The sequence below is a fragment of the Sminthopsis crassicaudata genome, chromosome 1 (assembly GCF_048593235.1).
Source record: "Sminthopsis crassicaudata isolate SCR6 chromosome 1, ASM4859323v1, whole genome shotgun sequence".
Classification (NCBI taxonomy): domain Eukaryota; kingdom Metazoa; phylum Chordata; class Mammalia; order Dasyuromorphia; family Dasyuridae; genus Sminthopsis; species Sminthopsis crassicaudata.
Window position 1 is genome coordinate 751304641 of NC_133617.1, and position 18937 is coordinate 751323577.

General features: G+C 41.1%; 1 long non-coding RNA gene across 1 annotated transcript; it reads right to left on the bottom strand.

The window, feature by feature from the left end:
• Positions 1 to 11835: 11835 nt before the first annotated feature.
• Positions 11836 to 13917, bottom strand: LOC141555936 (uncharacterized). The gene is made up of 3 exons (XR_012486392.1): positions 13697 to 13917; positions 12799 to 12853; positions 11836 to 11989 (listed from the first exon to the last, which is right to left on the bottom strand). It is a non-coding gene; the product is annotated as an uncharacterized LOC141555936 (long non-coding RNA).
• Positions 13918 to 18937: the final 5020 nt, after the last annotated feature.

Below are 18937 nucleotides of genomic sequence, written 5' to 3' on the forward strand. Positions count from 1 at the left end.
TTTTCAGATGGTATTCTTTTAAAGAGACTGGAATAAAATAGCTCTGCTCAGTTACAGAGGAGAATCAGAACAGAGGGCAAACAAAATTTGACCGTGCCCATGATTTCTCCTTTGATCACATAACAACCTATTTCTTCATATTTCTGTTATTTCTCTAAGGTGGCCAGATTGGAACTCAGAGCAGATTTATGAAATAGATCAAACTAGGATTAACTCCCAGATGAGAAAGTCTGGGCCAGAAAAGTTTAATGACTTACTAAGGATTCTAAGGCCGAAACCCGTTCTGTCACATGATCAATCCAAAAGCATTTTTAGTCACTTTCGGTTTCTCTGGCACTTTGCTAATATGAAGTTCAAAATCAATATCTCCTGCCCTCAAAGAGCTGCCCTTCTTTTAGGAAGAATCGCCTGTGTGTGCACACACACACACACATATATTATACATAAGCATGTGTAAAAGAGATTTAATTACAGTAACTTTTTGAAGGGGGATTTTAGCAGATATTCCATAATAATCTGTCATTTCTGGCACACATGGGTTTGGGCGGAGGACTACAATTCCTGTGATTCATGGCTCATGAATCTAAGAAGCCTTAACTGAGACCTAAGGAAAGGTGATTTGTCTCTAAGGTCAATGAGTCTATCAATCAGATTATTTCAGCCAACAGTCACAGGCCCATCACAAATAGAGGGCAAGTTGGAATAGGGCATATGGCCATGGAGGGACAGCCCTTCTCTCACCCTCCTGAAGACTGCTTTTAAAAAAAATGTATCTTTCATCAAGAGTTGAATCAGCTTTAAAGATTTAATTGATAAGCTCTACTTCTGAGAACCAACTAGAACAAGGGATGATATTAAGTGACAGGTTGGAGAGGCTATATTTGCCGACTGCAAGAGAGCATTAAAGATCCCAATTTGAGTCACAAGTAGAATTGATTCCAAGTCTCTCTAGCAACATGGGACTCTCCATAATCCTCCCTTTCTCTATTGCTCTAAAGAAATACATATAAGGACAGTAATAATGATTTTTAAAATGGAAGTTATGTGGTTTTAGGTTTTATAGCTCAGACAATCCAAAACAAATTAAATGACCTGTTTAGAAAAATGATGGCACCGTGTGGTCTTACAAATTCCTATTCTCCAGCCTTCTCTCAAACTAAGTAATGCAAGGAGTTATAAAAAATTGGAAACTCATTCATTCTCCTCTTGGTCTATTTACTCCCACTTTCACTGGGAAATTTAAGTTCCCAAAGGGTGACTGATTTCTTCTAGTTCTCCCTATACTTACTACTTATGTGACCCTGGGGATGGTATATGACCTCTCTGGATCTCAGTTTTTATCCTATGAAATGAGAAGCTTGGGTTTCCAGAGATTTTCTAGTAGAATCATCCCAAAGCCCCCATCCAGTGTGCTCACTTTCTATTATTAGTCAAACTTAAAGAGCTTTTTAGAAAAGAATATTTATTAAGCAGATGTAACAAGGACCATCATAACCAACATCCACCATGGAATTGTGTACCGGTCCAACCATTCTGTAAACAATTTGGAACTATGCCCAAAGTTCTATAAAAGTATAAATTTGATCCAGCAACTATGTTTATATCCCAAAGATGAAAGAAAAAGAAAAAGGAACTAAATGTCCAAAAATATTTATAGCTGCACTTTCTGTGGTAGCAAAGAATTGGAAATGGAGAAGGTGAGGGATGGATGACAAGTTATCATATATGATTTTGATGGAATACTTTTGTGTTATAAGAAATGATGAGCAGGATGGTTTCAGAATATAAAAAAGCTTGGGAAATTTTATATGAATTGACACAAAGTGAAGTGAGAAGAATCCAAAGAATATTGTACACATCAACAGCAATATTGTAAGAAGGATCCGTTGTGAAAGACTTAGATAATTTGATTAAGACAGTTATTCAAGGAAACTGAAGGATTCATGATAAAGAATAGCATACACCTTCAAAGACATAACTGATGAATTTTGATTTCAGATTAAAATGGTTTTTCACCTTTTTATTTTTCTGTAATGTCTAATAATAGAATCTATTTTACATTTCACATGTATAATTGATAGAGTATTGCCTAAGTCCTCAATGGGGAAGGGATGAAAGGCAGGATAATAACTTGGAACTCATTTTTTAAATGTTAAAAATAAATAAATGATGATTTTTTAAAAAGGAAAATAACTATTCACACTTTCCTGTTATATATATCAAACTTCCTAGAGAGAGAGTGGGTTCAAACTTAGTTCCTTAGGGTTTGACCAAAGGATAAATCCATAGTTCCTGATTACTAGAAGTTTATTTTTAAAATCCCTTTGTAGATTCCTTGGGAATGGTCTTTTAGATGTAGTTGTCGGCTGAGTCCCAAGATCATTAACCTTATAGAATCCTGAAGTTTTCAGGGAGTCTAGTTTTTCCTTGAGTATTAACTCTCAGCTCTTGATACAGATGATATGATGAGCCCACTGGAGTTGCTACTACCAGTTCTGGTGGACACACTTACTCACCCCAATGGGAATTTGGATTATCTACCTTTTGGAGTTCAAAAATTCATTATACTGTAAATCATTAGGGGAAGATGAGAAACTGACTTCCTTTTCCCAAGGGTGATTTCTTCTCAGAAATCCTTACTAATGAGTTCAATTACCACTCTCTCAGGATTCAGAGTTCTAGCTGATTTTTTATGCTACACGTAGGCTCAGTGGTATGTCCGGTTTCTTTAGCCAATCATGTGATATCACCTATGTAATATCATCTGTCTTCATCCAATGATCCAAAGTCCCTATGATCATTCCAAATTGTCACTTCATTTACCTTTGGTTTATTGATTCAATTGTGGTATTTGGGCCTGAAATAATTACATCATTTGAGGTTGAGAGGGAAACCTGTCCCCTTCCAGTCCTTCCTGTAGGCATCCAGGAAACATAAGGTTGGTCAGAGAAAAGGTCCATTAGCAAGGTAGTGCTTCTCAGGATTATATAATCAGTTAACTTGGTTCACTTCATTTGAAAGACACCATTAACTCGATGTCAGATGTTAGAAACTTTACTCAGATGTTAACAATATATACACAGCTATGAAAGAGTATGTCGAACTGCTTGTAAAACCACCTGCTTGCTTTTAAGCTTGCACAAAAGGGAACAGGACTGGCAAAAGCCACAATGTGTGGATAAACAAGTCTATTCACACAGTGACCTCCATAGTATGTATATAGTGTTGACATCATGGAGGGGTGAAGCTGGAATCTCGACATATGGAGACCATCTTTCCCGAACCCTAAATCAGTTCAGTGTAAACTCCTTGGAAACAGGGCCTATTGTCTTAAGAGTTTCTGCATGGCCAGTGTTTAGCGTGTGCTTTATTTATCAAGTAATTAATAGATGCTTTGCATGAACTATCCAGAAGTATTCCCCTTGCCAGAACCTCTTTTGGAGACTGTATTTTCTTCTTGCTTTTGGGACTACACTGGAAAATCATTGTCAGTCATTCAAAGATAGTTACAAAAAACCCAAACAAATAAAACAATACAACTTTGTATTAAGACCTGGACACACAAAGACAGAAAAACAATAGTGTCTGCCCTCAGATAATTTATATTCTAAGGGAAGGAACAATGTAGATATGTTTAAACATATTGAAAAAAGAGATAAGATAATGGGAAGGAAGGCTTGGCATCGGGAAGTCAGGAAAGGGTTCCTAGAGAAAGAAAGGTGCTTTATGTTATTACAATTCTGAGCAATGTTAAAATATCTGGCAAGCCATTTGAGAAACTATCAATGGATTGTTCAGTAGTTTTAAATTTAATTTGAGCATGGGCCTTTTTTATTAAAAAGTAAAATCAAATTTTTCAGAAAAAAAGAAAGGTTCTTTAGCTAAGGTGCAAGAAAATGAGAAATTCTAATACTGTACATGTATTTACAACTCTGACTTGGAGCTTCAAGCCACTGGAGTGATCTAGATTAGAATTATAGTCCCAAAGGTGAATGGGACAACTCAGGTTGTTTACATCAACCATCTCATTTTGTTGAGCGGGAAGCTGAGGCTATGCAGAGTAGACATGCGCCAAATGACACAATACGTGTCCGAGGGAAGATTTCAGCCTTTGCCCACTGTCTCCAGAAACCTTGTCATTGCTCAGTTCTCTTGGAGAAGCCCTATGTTCTGGAGGAACATGCTAAATCTGCTCTGTATCATGGCTTTGTAGGGACAGGAGACTAGTCCCTTCCCTCTGAGTTTAAGAAGTGTTCAGTATCTGATCACCAGACTAGAAAGTTCCCAGCATGTCTGTTCTCTGAGAGTAAGCACCCTGAAAACAGGGTAAAATCACTTAACTCCTGCATATTTCTCCATAACGTCTTGTGCAGTGACCTGCATAGTATGGGTGTTGGATATACAATGGAACCGGACAAAACAAGAACATCGGTTTAATGCTTGCTGACGCTGTTGGCCAAAGAGACATATGACCTCTTACTCCCCAAAAGGATCATAGCATGCAAAAATATCACCCCAAACAACCTCAGGGTGGAACGGAAAGGATGAGCTCTTGAAAGGAGACTTCACCTCCACAGAACTTGGGGGTTTTGCACTGAGAATCTGGAAGCTGGAAGATATCAGGGAGGTTCTGGCTTTAGCTATTCTTCCTGAGGGTTTTCTTGACTTGCTGGGTGTGCTCACATTTTCTCGGCTGTCTCTTTGCCAGTTGGAAATCGGCAAAGGAAATAGCTCCATCTGCAGCTTCCTCCCTGATTACAAGGAAAGTAAATTATGCCTGAGAGGAAGGTAGGTGGTAAAGAGGTGATTGGTTTTCCATTTGTGCACTTTTCCATTCGGGGGCAAGAATTCAAACTCTGGGCATCTCCAAGAGCGAGTGGAGTGGAAAGAACATTGAGTCAGAAGTCAGAAGACCCGAGTTCTTGTCCAGTATTGGCTCTCGACTATTAGCTTTGGGAAATCCAAAAAGGAACCCACCTAATCTCAATTAAGTCAAATCCAAAACGAAAGCTACCTCACCTTCACTGAATTCAGCTCATTTTATTTCAATCTAATCCAATTAAACTCAGTTGAACTCAACTCGATTCATTTCCAACTCAACTTGGGTGATGAAGAAGTGGAGTTTGTGAAAAAGAAATCGAAAAGGAGGGTATTATAGTGGAAAGAACTTCGGCCTTGTAGGTGGGAGAGACATGGAGTTCTGTGACCTCGGGCAGCTCTCTGAATTTCTCTGAGCCTCTTTTTCCTTGTCTGCTCAATGAGACAAAGCTCATCACAGCTGCTCTGCAGGTGTTTGTAAGGATTCCACGAGAGTAGGAACACAGCATTTTGGACATTTTAGATCTGATTCTATTAGATTTAGTTGTGAAAGGAAGCAGAGAAATGGGAATCTGCCTTAAAGGGAGAGGAAAGTCAATGAATAAAGCGTCTATTAAGCACTTACTGGGCTCATGGCTGGAGATACAGAGAGAAAAGTAAGATGGTCTCTTATGTGGGAGAAATAATTATACACACACAAATACACATGCATATACATCTATATTCAATGTATACATACACACATGTGCATACACATATGCAGACATATGTGTGCATATACACATGTGATGTGGAAGGTTTTGATTTAATGCCATTACCATATATTCTTATTCCCCCAAGTGAACTTTTCTCTATGCATTATGGGTAACTGCCCATGCAGCTCTTGTTTACCTTCGTTACCAGGTGATCATGCTTTGGACCAGACTGTTAGCATTTTTTGCCTTCTATAAATCCCCATGCTTTGCTCCAGTTGTGCACCTATTTTCCTTAAGAAATGGGGTTTGGGGTGAATAGAGCACCAACCCTGAAGTTAGGAGGACCTGAATTCAAATCTGGCCTTAGTCATGTAGCACTTCTAGCTGTGTGACCCTGGGCAAGTCACTTAATCCCAATTACCTCAGGAAAAAAAAATGAAGAAAAAATGGGATCTAATGGATGCATCACCCCAATAAATCCCTTTGCTTGGGTTGGAGACTGAGTCTGAATTCTTTCAGAGATGACATTATGTACCCCACATCTGGTACCCTAACATATATACATATGTATATATTGTATAGATATAGATACACATACACACACATATTCAAAGGGGAAAGAAATAAAAAACCATCTATATAGATATAGAAGGAGGTACAAGACCTGAGTTCAAATCCTTATTTTCATACTTCCTCTCTGTGGAATCTGGGGCACATCAGCTTGTGCTCTCTATTTTTCAGGTCTTTCATCTGTAAAAGGAGGGAGTTGCTTTAGATGGCTTTTAAAGTCCCTTCCATCTCTAAATAGCTGTATCCATAATGCCACAGTCATAGATCTATAACAGAGAGGGACTGCAGAGGCCGCATAGTCCAATGCCCCCTTTTCACAGATGAGGAAACTGAGACCCACCAAAGTAAAAAGATTCACCTTCAACTACAAAGCTAGCCAAGGTCAGAAATACCAATTGAACCCAGATCTTTTGGTTTCAGAGAAATTAATCCTTTGGGCTGCCCGCTTCCTCCTCTCTCCCGCCCCCTTTGTTGGTGGCTTGAGTCTCAGAGCATTTGCCACTGTGGCATCTGTGTGGTGCTGTTGTTTTCCTCCATAGCCCAGCTATCACTGAGCAGCCTCCCTTCCTGGACACAAAACACACCTCATACATCTGGAGGCTCCAGGAAACGGGCAACTCAGGCCCAGACAGGCTTTCTGTGGAACTCCAGCTCCGCACCTGGGTGAGCTGGAGCTGGATCTGCATTTCCCAGGCCCAACTGAACCTGACCCTGAGCAGGCAGTGAGTTCACTGCGAGCCTGCATTTCATGCTTTTTCCATCATCCAGACGGTGCAAGTGTAGGACACCTCTGCCTACTTAAGTGGAGGTGGAAGGAATGTGTCTGGAAGTGAAGTCTAGATGTAATTCAAAGGCAGGGGAGTCAACGATGATAGGAGGCCCTTCTGCGGGACCCCTGCCAACTTTATGTCTTACAGTTTCACCATTTCCTTGTTTCCGGCTTCTAGCGAACTGGGAAGGCTTCCTTGCCAAGAATGGCCATAACAAGTGGGTTGGGGTTTCCAGTGGAGGTTAATTTAAATGCTTCACCTTCTATCAGCTTCTCATTGCAATTACATCAACTTCCCTAGACAGTCAAAAGCTTTCCCAGATCTCTCTTTAGATTCTTGCTGAAGAATCACAGGGCTTCAGGGCCAGGATCACCATGAGGTGAAGCTGTCCTCTGTCATTCTGTCAGTTATTACAACTAATAATAGATCACCAAAGTGATGGCTGTTTGAGAGAAAGCCAAACTGATTTGCAGAGTGCTAGCCCCAAATCTTAAAAGAATAATGAGTTCAGAACAGATCTCTCCTAGGATCTAGGGCTTCAGAGCCAGGATCACCATGAAGTGAAGCTGTCCTCTGTCATTCTGTCACTTACTACAACTAATAATAGATCACCAAAGTGATGGCCTTTGAGAGAAAGCCAAACTGATTTGCAGAGTGCTAGCCCCAAATCTTAAAAGAGTAATGAGTTCAGAACAGATCTCTCTTAGGATCTAGGGCTTCAGGGCCAGGATCACCATGAGGTGAAGCTGTCCTCTGTCATTCTGTCGCTTACTACAACTAATAATAGATCACCAAAGTGATGGCCTTTGAGAGAAAGCCAAACTGATTTGCAGAGTGCTAGCCCCAAATCTTAAAAGAGTAATGAGTTCAGAACAGATCTCTCTTAGGATCTAGGGCTTCAGGGCCAGGATCACCATGAGGTGAAGCTGTCCTCTGTCATTCTGTCAGTTATTACAACTAATAATAGATCACCAAAGTGATGGCTGTTTGAGACAAAGCCAAACTGATTTGCAGAGTTCTAGCCCCAACTTTTAAAAGAGTAATGAGTTCAGAACAGATCTCTCTTAGGATCTAGGGCTTCAGGGCCAGGATCACCATGAGGTGAAGCTCTCCTCTGTCATTCTGTCAGTTATTACAACTAATAATAGATCACCAAAGTGATGGCCATTTGTGACAAAGCCAAACTGATTTGCAGAGTGCTAGCCCCAAATCTTAAAAGAATAATGAGTTCAGAACAGAAGTTAAGAAGGGACATCCCAAAATTATTTTCCTCTCTCTCTTAGGATCTAGTGGTCTCTGATCAGTGTAGGTTTTCTTAACCTACATAAAAAAAAAGTAAGAAGTTAGCTGATAAGCAGACTAAATTAGTTCCTGCATCAGGGACAAACATCTAGTTTTGTTTGTTTTTTTAATCTTTGAAGATCTCAAATGGTATGAGACTCACGGTAGAGATTTCACAAATACCTATTGATATGGTTTAGGATTACTCCTTGAAGTTACTTTGCTCTCTTTCTCCCCTTCCATTCTATCCCAGAGAGGAAAAAATAGTGACTCATTGTTTTCTTTAAATGATACCAGAAATACCTTTCTTATAAGCACCTGTATTCTTTATCTCCAGAGAGAAATCAGGAAGAACAACAAGTAAGGAAACTTTCCTTCCATTTGGCATATGAGATTTCATTTCTAAATACACTTCAGGTTAATTCAGCAAGCATTTATTAATCACCTAATTCAGCAAGCATTTATTAATCACCAACTGGATATGAGACACTATGTTCTATTGACATTGGTGGGAGAGAGATCAGAAGCCCATAGGATGATGACTTAAAGCTGGAAGAGACATGGGGGTAATCTCAGCCAATTCATTCATTTTATGGTTGGGGAAATGAAGGAAGTGCCAGAGAAAGTGGGATTTGCTCAGCAGCCAGCAGCACTGCAATCTAAACATTTTCAGTGCTTAATTCAGTGATGCAAATTATCACCATCTTTCTGTAACTGCCCATCACCAGCAATTCCCAAACAATTCCTATCAATTTACCCCTGGAGCACTGGGATCAAAGGCTTTCTGACTTTCACTTGAGGGAGGAAGCTAAGTGAGAGAAAAAGACTCATCACTGATAAAGAAAGGCCTTAGACCAATCCAGCTCACCATCTTCAATGCAACATAGAATGTTTGATTTAACTAGAGGGGTAGGGGAGCACAGTAGCTAGCAGAGCAGGCCTTGGAGCTACAAAGAGCTGGGACAATGACTCTGCATCCCTGGGCAAGTCACTTAGTTGCTTAATTTTTCAGACAACAGAAATAAGTATCGTAGAAAAACTGAAAATGTTTGTAGCAGCCCTTTTTTGTGGTGGCAAGGAACTGGAAACAGAGTGGATGCCCATCAGCTAGGCAATGGCTAAATAAGATATGGTATATGAATATAATGGGATATTATTGCTCTATAAGAAATGATGAGCAAGCTGATTTCAGAATGGCCCAGGGAGACTTACACGAACTGGTGCTAAGTGAAGTGAGTAGAACCAAGAGAACATTGCACACAGCGACAAGAAGATGATGAGATGACCAACTGTGATGCACGTGGCTCTTTTCCACAATGAGATCCTTCAGGGCGGTTCCTGTAGTCTTATTGTGATGAAGAGAGCCATTGGCACCCAGAGAGAGGACTGTGGGAACTGAGTGTGGATCACAACATGGTGTTTTCATTTTTTGTTATTGTTGTTGTTGTTGTTTGCTTGTTTTTTTTCCTCACTTTTTTCACCTTTTGATCTGATTTTTTTTTTCTGTGTAATATGATAAATGTGGAAATATATTGAAAAGAATTGCACATGTTTAACTTATATGGATTACTTGCCATCTAGGGGAGGGGGGAAGGGAGGGAAGGAGAGAAAAATCTGGAGCACAAGGTTTTGCAAGAGTGAATGCTGAAAAGTATTTTTGCATGTATTTTGAAAAATAAACTATTATTATTTTTAAAAAAGAAAAAGTTGAGAGAGGGCAGAGCATGAACTACAAGGAGGCATATGAGCTGTTACCTGTAAGAAGACAAGCTGTCTGAGGAGTAGGGATAAGTAGAGGAAGCCTTCCAGGCATGGGCATTGACTTTTATGGGCATATAGAAAAGGGCAGATGGCGTGCCATTGGGTGCAATGACAGCTTTTCATCCAGTTTGCCTGGAACATAGAATTCATGAACAGAACTAATGACAACTATCTTGAAAAAAACAAAGGAGTCTATATAGATAGGGAAAGGCCTAGTCTCGTGTGTGTGTGTGTGTGTGTGTGTGTGAGAGAGAGTGTGTGTATGTGTGTGTGTGTGTGTGTGTGTGTGTGTGTGTTTTGTTTAAATTTTCATCCCAGAAGTACCAGAGGATTATAGATTTTTTCCTTTTTTTCTAAGCATGGGAATGACATGGTCAGACCTGAATTTTAGAAAGAAAGGGTTGGGTTTAGGATTTAAGAAGGATGAAAAGGGGGGAACATTAAAAAGAGGGGAGACTAATTAGGGGACAGTTATGGTAGTTTAGGTTAGAGGGGATTAGTTCTTGAATTAAGGTAGTAGTTTTATGAATGGAGAAAATAGATGAGAGAAAGAGATGAAAAATTTAAGTCAACAAGATTCAGAACTTCTTGAGGAGGGGAAAATGAAAAAGGAGATGAAATCCAGAGTTAATTTAACCTTGGCGACAGAGTAACTGATGAATCCTTATTGTACAGAATGAAACGTTTGGATGAGGGAAAGGTTTTGTCTAACTAAGCTTTTCTGAAAATAATTGATTTTGTCCATAGGTTGGACTCCGGGGTGAGCTGGGTGAGCTATGAGTCAATTGTTAAATTTTCAGTATGACCATTTACACTTTGACAAATACTACAAATCGGAGTTCGATTTATTTTTTTGCTGGTTTTTTGAAATTCAAGAAAGTGATGGAAAAATATTAATAATGCTAAGTATATTGTGTCCTGTGTACATTTTCTTTTTCCCTTTAAAAAAAATTCCACTTATTAAGCTTTTACCAGAAAATCCCTGGTTGGACTTGGGGCCATAGCAAAGAGACCAATGGGACCAAGGTACTGCTGACCTTTGGCCAAAACATGTCCCATCAGGCCTTCTTGGTCTTAGACAACTGGAGCTACATTTCCTGAGGAGGCCACTGGGGGGCACCCCCAGAAGTTGAAAGACCAGTCAGTCCTCTTCTATTAACCTTTAAACTTTTAAATCAGATCCAGGTGCCAACAGCAAAAAAATTGGTCACCACAAATGACCTTTGAACCTTGAAGCACAAAGCAAAAGTCATCAGCAAAAAAGCTAGAGTTGAAACTCTATAATAGGCCAGCTAGTGAAAACAGAAAGGGTGTGTAAACTGAGAGGTGGGGACCTGCTCCTGATCAAAGACCTCTTTGTTTCCTGAAGGGGAGAGATCAGGAAAGCCGGTGCTCATTTTCAGTGTTTGCAAGCGAAATAAGATGGAAATCTTGCTGGTTTTCTCAACACAAGACTCAACTCTCAAGTGGTGGAGCCTCTGGGCCTGGGCAGAGCTCTGAGAAGGGGGGAGATGGCCAGTGCTCTCTACTGAAAGCCTTATGCCCTGGAATTCAGGATGCAGAACTGTAACTCAGTAAGGCATTCTGCTCCACCTGCGAGATCTATATTGTGATAGCAAGTCCGCCTTTTGTCAGCTCCTTCCAAGGTCAACAAATAGAAACACCTAGTGTTCCAAACCAACACTACCTCATGAGGAGAGTATCCCAGGCACCCCTGCTCAGTGCCAAGATGCCAATCAGCTTTTGCTTGGTGCCAATTGTAAGCAACCGGAGAAGTCAGCATGCTACTGTTTCTTTGCTTTTGCTTTTTTCCCTTTTCTTTTTTCTTTCATCTTTTCATTTTCTTTTTCTTTTCTCTTCTCCGCTCCATAGAGCAAAGGACAATGGGAGTAAGACAGATGAATTCAACAAACTAGAGGCTCCTTTGCTTCCACATAGCAGAAAGAGATGGCAGCAGTTTTGGCCTGGGATTGACTGTAAATGATATGTCCGGTATCTTTGTGTCCATGTGGGAGTCAGAATAGTCACACACTCACAACAGTAGGTCTGTCTTCTTAAACTTCCAAAGTAGACTCAGAGTGATTTAAACAAAAACTAAAAATGAGAACAAAGAAACAAACCCAAGCTCAATAAGCTCATGAGAAAGCCAAAGCTCTCCTGGGTCAGAGGCTTTGTCATTAGTTTGTCCCATAGCCAGCAGCCCTCACACCCTTCTGCTCTGGGTCACCCTAACCTCCTCCTCTTCTTGTCTCTTAGAAAACTCCACTGAGGCAGTAGAGGAAGGGTAACCATGTGCTCAGGAGTATGTTTCCTCTTCTCCTCCCCTCAGATGCAGTATCTTGTGAAAATTGAACAGAAGAAGAGAGGGAAAGCACATGAAGTGTCTCTTTAGGATCTCTGTCTGGTTTTCATTAGAACCACTGGCTTATTTTCATTAGGCCTGTGGCCTCAGTTTCTCTCAAACTGGGACTACGAAGTCCAACATTCAGTCAATGCCAGGCTTGACTGAAGATCCATTGCATTTGTGACCAAAAGTAACACGACTTCTAAAGAGGCCCTGGGAATTTCTTTCAACAAAGCCAGAGAAGACATATTGATGTCATTTATTCTTTCTTGAGCAACTCAAAGTTGGGAGGGCAGAAGAAACTTTTTCTAGCTTCACCAAAGCCCCAGCTTCCTCCAATGTGGTAGAATTAGCAAGCCCTGGGGAAGAAATGATGCCAGAAATATTGGGCCAGTGTGTGCACAGAGGGGCATGGGATAGCCCATCCTGAGACTTTAAGGAGCCAATCACCCAATAGGCCGGTCACCTAACCTTTCTTAATTTTACCTCTGGAAGCGATGGAAAGAAATCAATAATACATAGCAGAAGTGTAAAACTTGGGTCTGCTGGCCTCACTTACCTCATGGCAAAATTCCTGGCTTCTACTGAGACAGATTAAAATAAAACTGGGAATTCTGGAAAAAAAAAAACAACAAATCAGTGAAATGCATAGATAATGTTAATTGGTGGTTTTCTAAATCAACATGCAGTCTACTGGGGTCTGTCTGAGTATAGTGACTATCATATGGAAAAGGATGCTGGGATAAATATTGTTCTTAGCTGCTTCTCCCCTTTTCCTTTCCCACCCTATCTTGATAATGATAAATAACATCTTATTCAATGTATAAGTCTTTTCCAGTCTACTTCTATAACATGAGGACTCAGCTTGGTGAATATTTTGATAGTTTTATGAAAAAAAGAGAGAGAGAGAAAGAGAGAGAGAGAGAGAGAGAGAGAGAGAGAGAGAGAGAGAGAGAGAGAGAGAGAGAGAGAGAGAGAGAGAGAGAGAGAGAGAGAGAGAGAGAGAGAGAGAGAGAGAGAGAGAGAGAGAGAGAGAGAGAGAGAGAAGGAGGGAGAGAGAGTGAGTGTGATGGGGGAAGAAGAACAACAAGAAGGAGGAGGAAGAGGAAGAAGAGAAAAGGGAAAAGGAAAAAAGGGAAGAGAAGAAAAGAAAATACAGAAGACAGAAGATAGAATTAGGAGTTATGGGTGGAAGTCTCCAAAAAACTAATTTGGGCTTACTGTAAGGAAAAATAAAACAAAACAAAATGTCCTTGCAATTCAAGATGATCCAAAGTGTGCTGCCTTGAGAATAGGCAGCTCTTTCTCTGCAGGGGCTTTGTGCTAAGTCTAGAGGAATACTTTGCCAGGAAAAACTTGTAGAGAATGTTCTCATTCACTTGTGGATTGGACTGATTGATGAGACTCCCAACTATTGTGAGATTCTACGCTTCAACTTCCCATTCTCAGGAAATTACCTTCTTGGAGGTGCTTCGAACGCATCCATTGGGAAAGTCCCAGGATATTTATCACAAACCATCAATCATTATGTTGCAACTTTTGGCTGGTTTCTTGAGGATATAAGCAAAAGGCAATGGTGACTAATGAGACTGGAGGGCATCAAGGAGATGGAGCTTCCTGAGCTAAGTCCACTTGCTGGTCAGTTAGTTCTTCGGAGGCAAGATCAGAATGAGCTTTCTTAGATATCTCTGGACAGTAAAGTCTTAGGGAAGGGGTTTGGTCATGAAAGCAAAGGAAATGGTTTTGATGCTGCTTACTCAATCTGTGTTTGATGTAGACCTGAGGAAGGAAGTCAGACAGTCCCAGAAACATTTGTTGGATGTCTATATGAGTTTAGAAATATGCTCTCCACCCACTGAGCCCCAAAGAAGAAAAGAAAGCTCTCCATATAAAGACATTTCCCCCACCAAACAGAAAGCCCAGTTGGGATTCCCTAGGGGCAACAAGAGAATGCTGACTCACTGGGGACACAGTGGGGTGTGGTTTCTGACAGACAAGTCCCAGCTGCTGCTGGAGCCCAGAAAGAATGGGATCTTCTTTCTTATTAATGTCTGCACAAGATTTCCAAAGCTTATTTTGGGAGTTTGGGGCTGGGATCTGTTGTGACTTACCCTTGGGAGAACACCTTTATAATTCTCAGTTTTATTTTGGGGGAGATGCACGTCTTTGCCATGAAGCTTTGGGTTTTGCCAACCTTTTGGGTCTGTTTCAAGTTCTGCTGGATCCCAGAGAGGCCCAACTGGAAAGTGAGGCTAACTGGTATTCACTAGAGATTGAGAGCTTATAAATCCATTTCTAGGGGGCATTGAACTCACAATTTCTGTCTCAAGTATCAAGCCTGGGAGAAAGATGAGAACTTGAACTTGAACATATAAGTCCTAAGATCCAATCCAGGTCTATCATTTTCAATCTGGGAGACAGTAGTTAACCCTCCTCAATATTGGGATTCAGGTTCCTCATCTGAATGAAGGGAATGGATGAAATTATCATTAAGTTCCTTTCTAGCCCTAAGTACCTGATTAAGAGAAATACATTTTGCCCATTTCTCTATGAGATTTCTAACTTCCTAAAATGTCCTGGCTACTTCCCTTCTTGAGTAGACAGCCTCATCCCCTTCTCTTGGATGTAGTACTTCCTTCAAAGCTTTCTGGGGAAAATATATCCCACAATTCATTCTTCAGAACTATTGTGCTCATTCTCCGCTTTAGCAAATAGAATTCGTACATCTTTTCTTGAGTGAAGGGGTTCTGTCTGGAACTTGGCACCCAGAACACTGGCGGTGAAAGGGGGGAGGACCATTGTTAGTTAAACCTAGGACAAGAGGACCAATTTGGCCCCCTAGTTCTTGGGAGGCAAGTCCAACAAAGAAAGGGGATAGGACAATGTGCTGAAACTGATCTCAGCCTTTCCAGGCCTTCATCGTCTCCAAAGTTTCAATGTGAGAACTTGATCTCTCAGAAAGTATTCCTTTTATTGCCAACCAGGCAGAATCACTGACAAAACTAATTAAAGGACATGAACCTTATCCAAGCTTTCATTATCTGACCCTCTACTGGGGGTGGGGGGGGGTGGGACCCAAACCAAGGAAACTTGGGGCCAAGGGGAGATAGAATATTGAGAATCTTAAGACAGTAGCGGGGGACTGGCATGGCCCATCTCACTTGTTACCCTCACCCAGCAACCTGGGCCTGGCATCCTCTCAGCAGCTTTGGTATCATCTCAATGGGAAAAAAAATGCTTAAAAAAAGGCATTGGGAGTAAAAAAGTTTGCCTTTTCTGCAAATTATCCAGTTGAAGAACTAGGCATTCAGCTCCTTCCATGGATGAGATTCCGTGCCAGGCCCTGGGGATACAAAGGTGGAATAAGACCCATTCCCTACCTTTGACAGTGGTCCTCAAACTTTTTAAATAGGGGGCCAGTTCACTGTCCCTCAGACTGTGGGAGGGCCAGACTAGAGTAAAAACAAAAGCTCACACTCTGTCTCCACCCCTCAGTCCATTTGCCATAACCCTATGGGCCGTATAAACGTCCTCAGCGGGCGCATCTGGCCTGCGGGCCATAGTTTGAGAATCCCCTGCTTGAGAAGTTGGTATTATTGGAGTTTGATGTATGTTTGCCTTTCTCAGGCTCCCTGCTCAGATCAGGGAGATCAGCCTCTGGCAGGCAGTCTGGGAAGACACCTCTAGAAGCTAGCCATTTTCCTGTGACTGAAGCTCAAGCGGCTAAGGGCCCAACATTTCTCAGGGGCCAAACCTTTGGAAGCACAGAAAAAGGGCTTTCCTCTCTTCCCCTCAAACTCCTTTCTTTACATGCAAGAAACAGAAGGAAGAAATTGGGGTCCTAGCTAAGGGGAACCTCTGAGATTGTCCAGTTGAATCCCTTTATTAAATAGACGAGGAAAGCAAAGCTTTGAGAAAAAACCCGAGAGCAGGATCCAAGCCCACTTCTCATTTCCCTGTACTTCAGTGACTTAGACTTAGCATTTAGCTTCTTCTTACCTGCTCTTTTATTTCCCTGTAGGAAATACTTAGTGTCTTATTTATTTTTCTTTCTTTTTTTTAAGCTGAGTGTAAGAGTGTGTATTTTGGCATTTGTGGACATGATTATAGTGGAATGGCATTCATTGACCCTGCTGATTGAAGGCTCGCTATGTGAGGGTTGTGTAATGATATCTGAATGTTACATGATAATCCTCCAGAGTGGAGACCTATTATTACAATCTACCTTAGTCATCCCAGGGCTTTGCTCTCGGTCATTAGGAGCCTGTTTGGATCACAGCTGAGATTTGCCTTTGAGCCGGTGTTTTCGGCAAGCGTTACATAAGAGAGGCCATCTTTAATGTAGGGCAGGGCGGTCTTGGAAGGAGTGGGGCTGACCTCTCTGAGCCCTCTGGCTGGACCTCTCAGCCTCTTCTTGCAAGCTGGTTTGGAGGCGAGGTCCCTCTGGATGTGCTTCTCTCCCTCCTCTGGATGGAGGCTCTCAGAGAATGGCAGCTCCTGGAGGGCAGGGCATCCCCAGCTCTGAGCACTTGTTTGTTCCTCCAAGGATTGACGATTGGCAACAAATAATCCACCTACAAGGCTGCTTAGTAGTTCTTGATAAGAGCTGGATGATGTTAATTCAGTGAATTTGGATGTCTCGGCAATGGCTGTCCTAGGGCTTGGTAATTTGCAGGTGCTTCATGGATGCTGCTGCAAATCTTAGTAGATATTAGGGAATATTATTAGATGCGACTGAAAATATGAACCTATTATTTATAATGATATGGAAACCTAGTGTGATGCCTGGAAAGCATTAGAAGCAGCTGGATGGATGCAGAAGACTCAGGGTCCTGGTTCTGTCACCTACCATTTGGGCCACTTGGGTTCAGGTTATATGACCTTTCTGAGTCCAGCTTCCTCCTTTCTCAAATGGGATACTAATCCCTTTATTTCCCACTTCAGAGGAAAGCACCCTATAAAACTGGAAGCATTAGAGAAATATGGACTATACTTAGAGTATTCCGCAGGGACCTGGATTAAATATTTGGGGACTGTTTTGAATCTCCCAGTCTCTGCTGACCTGGTTGAATATAGAATCACTTGCAAATGACAAACTATTTAACTTTCCAACTTTTCAGAGAAAGATTTAATGTTGGGAAAGCATGGAGGCTGATTCAATGATGAAATCCAAGAAACATGTAAACAATGCAATTAAAAATTGCCTGGATTCCTCTTGCAGCGTGTGAGCAAGGAAGAAGATGCTGGGGTTTGCTTTGAGAATGGACCAGTTTGGGTGGGATTGCAAGCTGAGGGTTTCTGGCTGGCTATTTATGTTAACAATATAACAATGAATTAAAAGGTCATTCAAGAGTGTAGGGCAGAGGATAGAATAACTAACCAGCTGCATTCACTTAAGAAGACTTTTACATAGGTCTACATCTCACAGAATTTACTTTATTTTTTCATAATATGAAAAATCGAGTTATTACTCACAGGCCTCTGGGTAACTCCCTTCTCAAAACAAAACCCAACTTCAGCAAAAAAAAAAAAAAAAAAAAATGTAAGTGAAACAGAGCTTATTAAATCCTTACTAGGTTCTGAGTTTTGTGCTAAATGTGAAAGATTTGAAGAAATGGAAAAACACCTGTCCAGACTTCAAGGAACTCATATTCTAATGTAACTTCTAAGAGCTTATGTGCTTCTGGGAAATATACAGGAGAGATAGAAGGAAGTCTTAGAGGAAAATTACCAACAGTGGAGGAAAGGCAGGAGAGGAAGGTCTTCTTCTGGAAACAAACTTTGATCCGAGCCTTGGAGGGGCTCTTTGGCAAAGATCAGAGAGAAAGTCTTCCAGGCACCAAAGACAACCAGTTGAAAGATGATGGATACAAGCAGACAAAAAAGTCATCTTCTCTAAAAGTGAATAAAAACTCAGTCAGCCCTCAACGCACAGAGTGAGGACATGGAATTAAACATGACTTTTCTACCATATTAAAATTCCAAGACTTGGCAGTAGCTCTGAGGCCACCTAGTTTAAGTCCTAAGCTGCATGTCCTAAGTAAAGCCCTAACCAAACTTTGCTGTCATACCCTAAACAAGGGATCAAATGATTTGTTGAAACATTCTAGAGCTTCTTAGCTTTTTCTCAGACGGAAAGCCCATGAAGTAAACTTTCCTTTACTCGAGGGAAGATTTTGGTGGAAGCAGCAAAGAAATTGGAAATCAAAGGATCTTGGTTCAACACTTAGATAAGCCATTTTATCTCTGTTGATCTCAGTTTCCTCAATTGCAGAATAAGAAGGGCTGATTTGATGACAGCAAAAGTCTTTCATTTCTAAATATATGATCTTATTCATCCAAGGGAGGGAATTCCTAATGTGCTGAGAACATAGCCCTGCCAGTCACTTAGGGACATGGTTTTCACGTGACCCCTCCAAGAGAGCTCTCCCTGTCACCCTCCTGGACAATTATCAGGCAGTTAAGAGGGACCCCAGGGCCATTTAGTCTGACCCATGCAGAAAAAGAACTTACTTTAATACAGCTGACATGTGATTGTCTCTTCTCTTAACAATTCTTTCTACCTGTACTCTCTTCTCTCCAATCTGTTCTTCATCCATCCATAGGGATAACTGTTCTTTCCTGTAGATCTGATTATGTCACTTTTCACCATGCAACCATTTTATTGCCACAAGTCAACTTCAAGCTTCTTAGTTGGA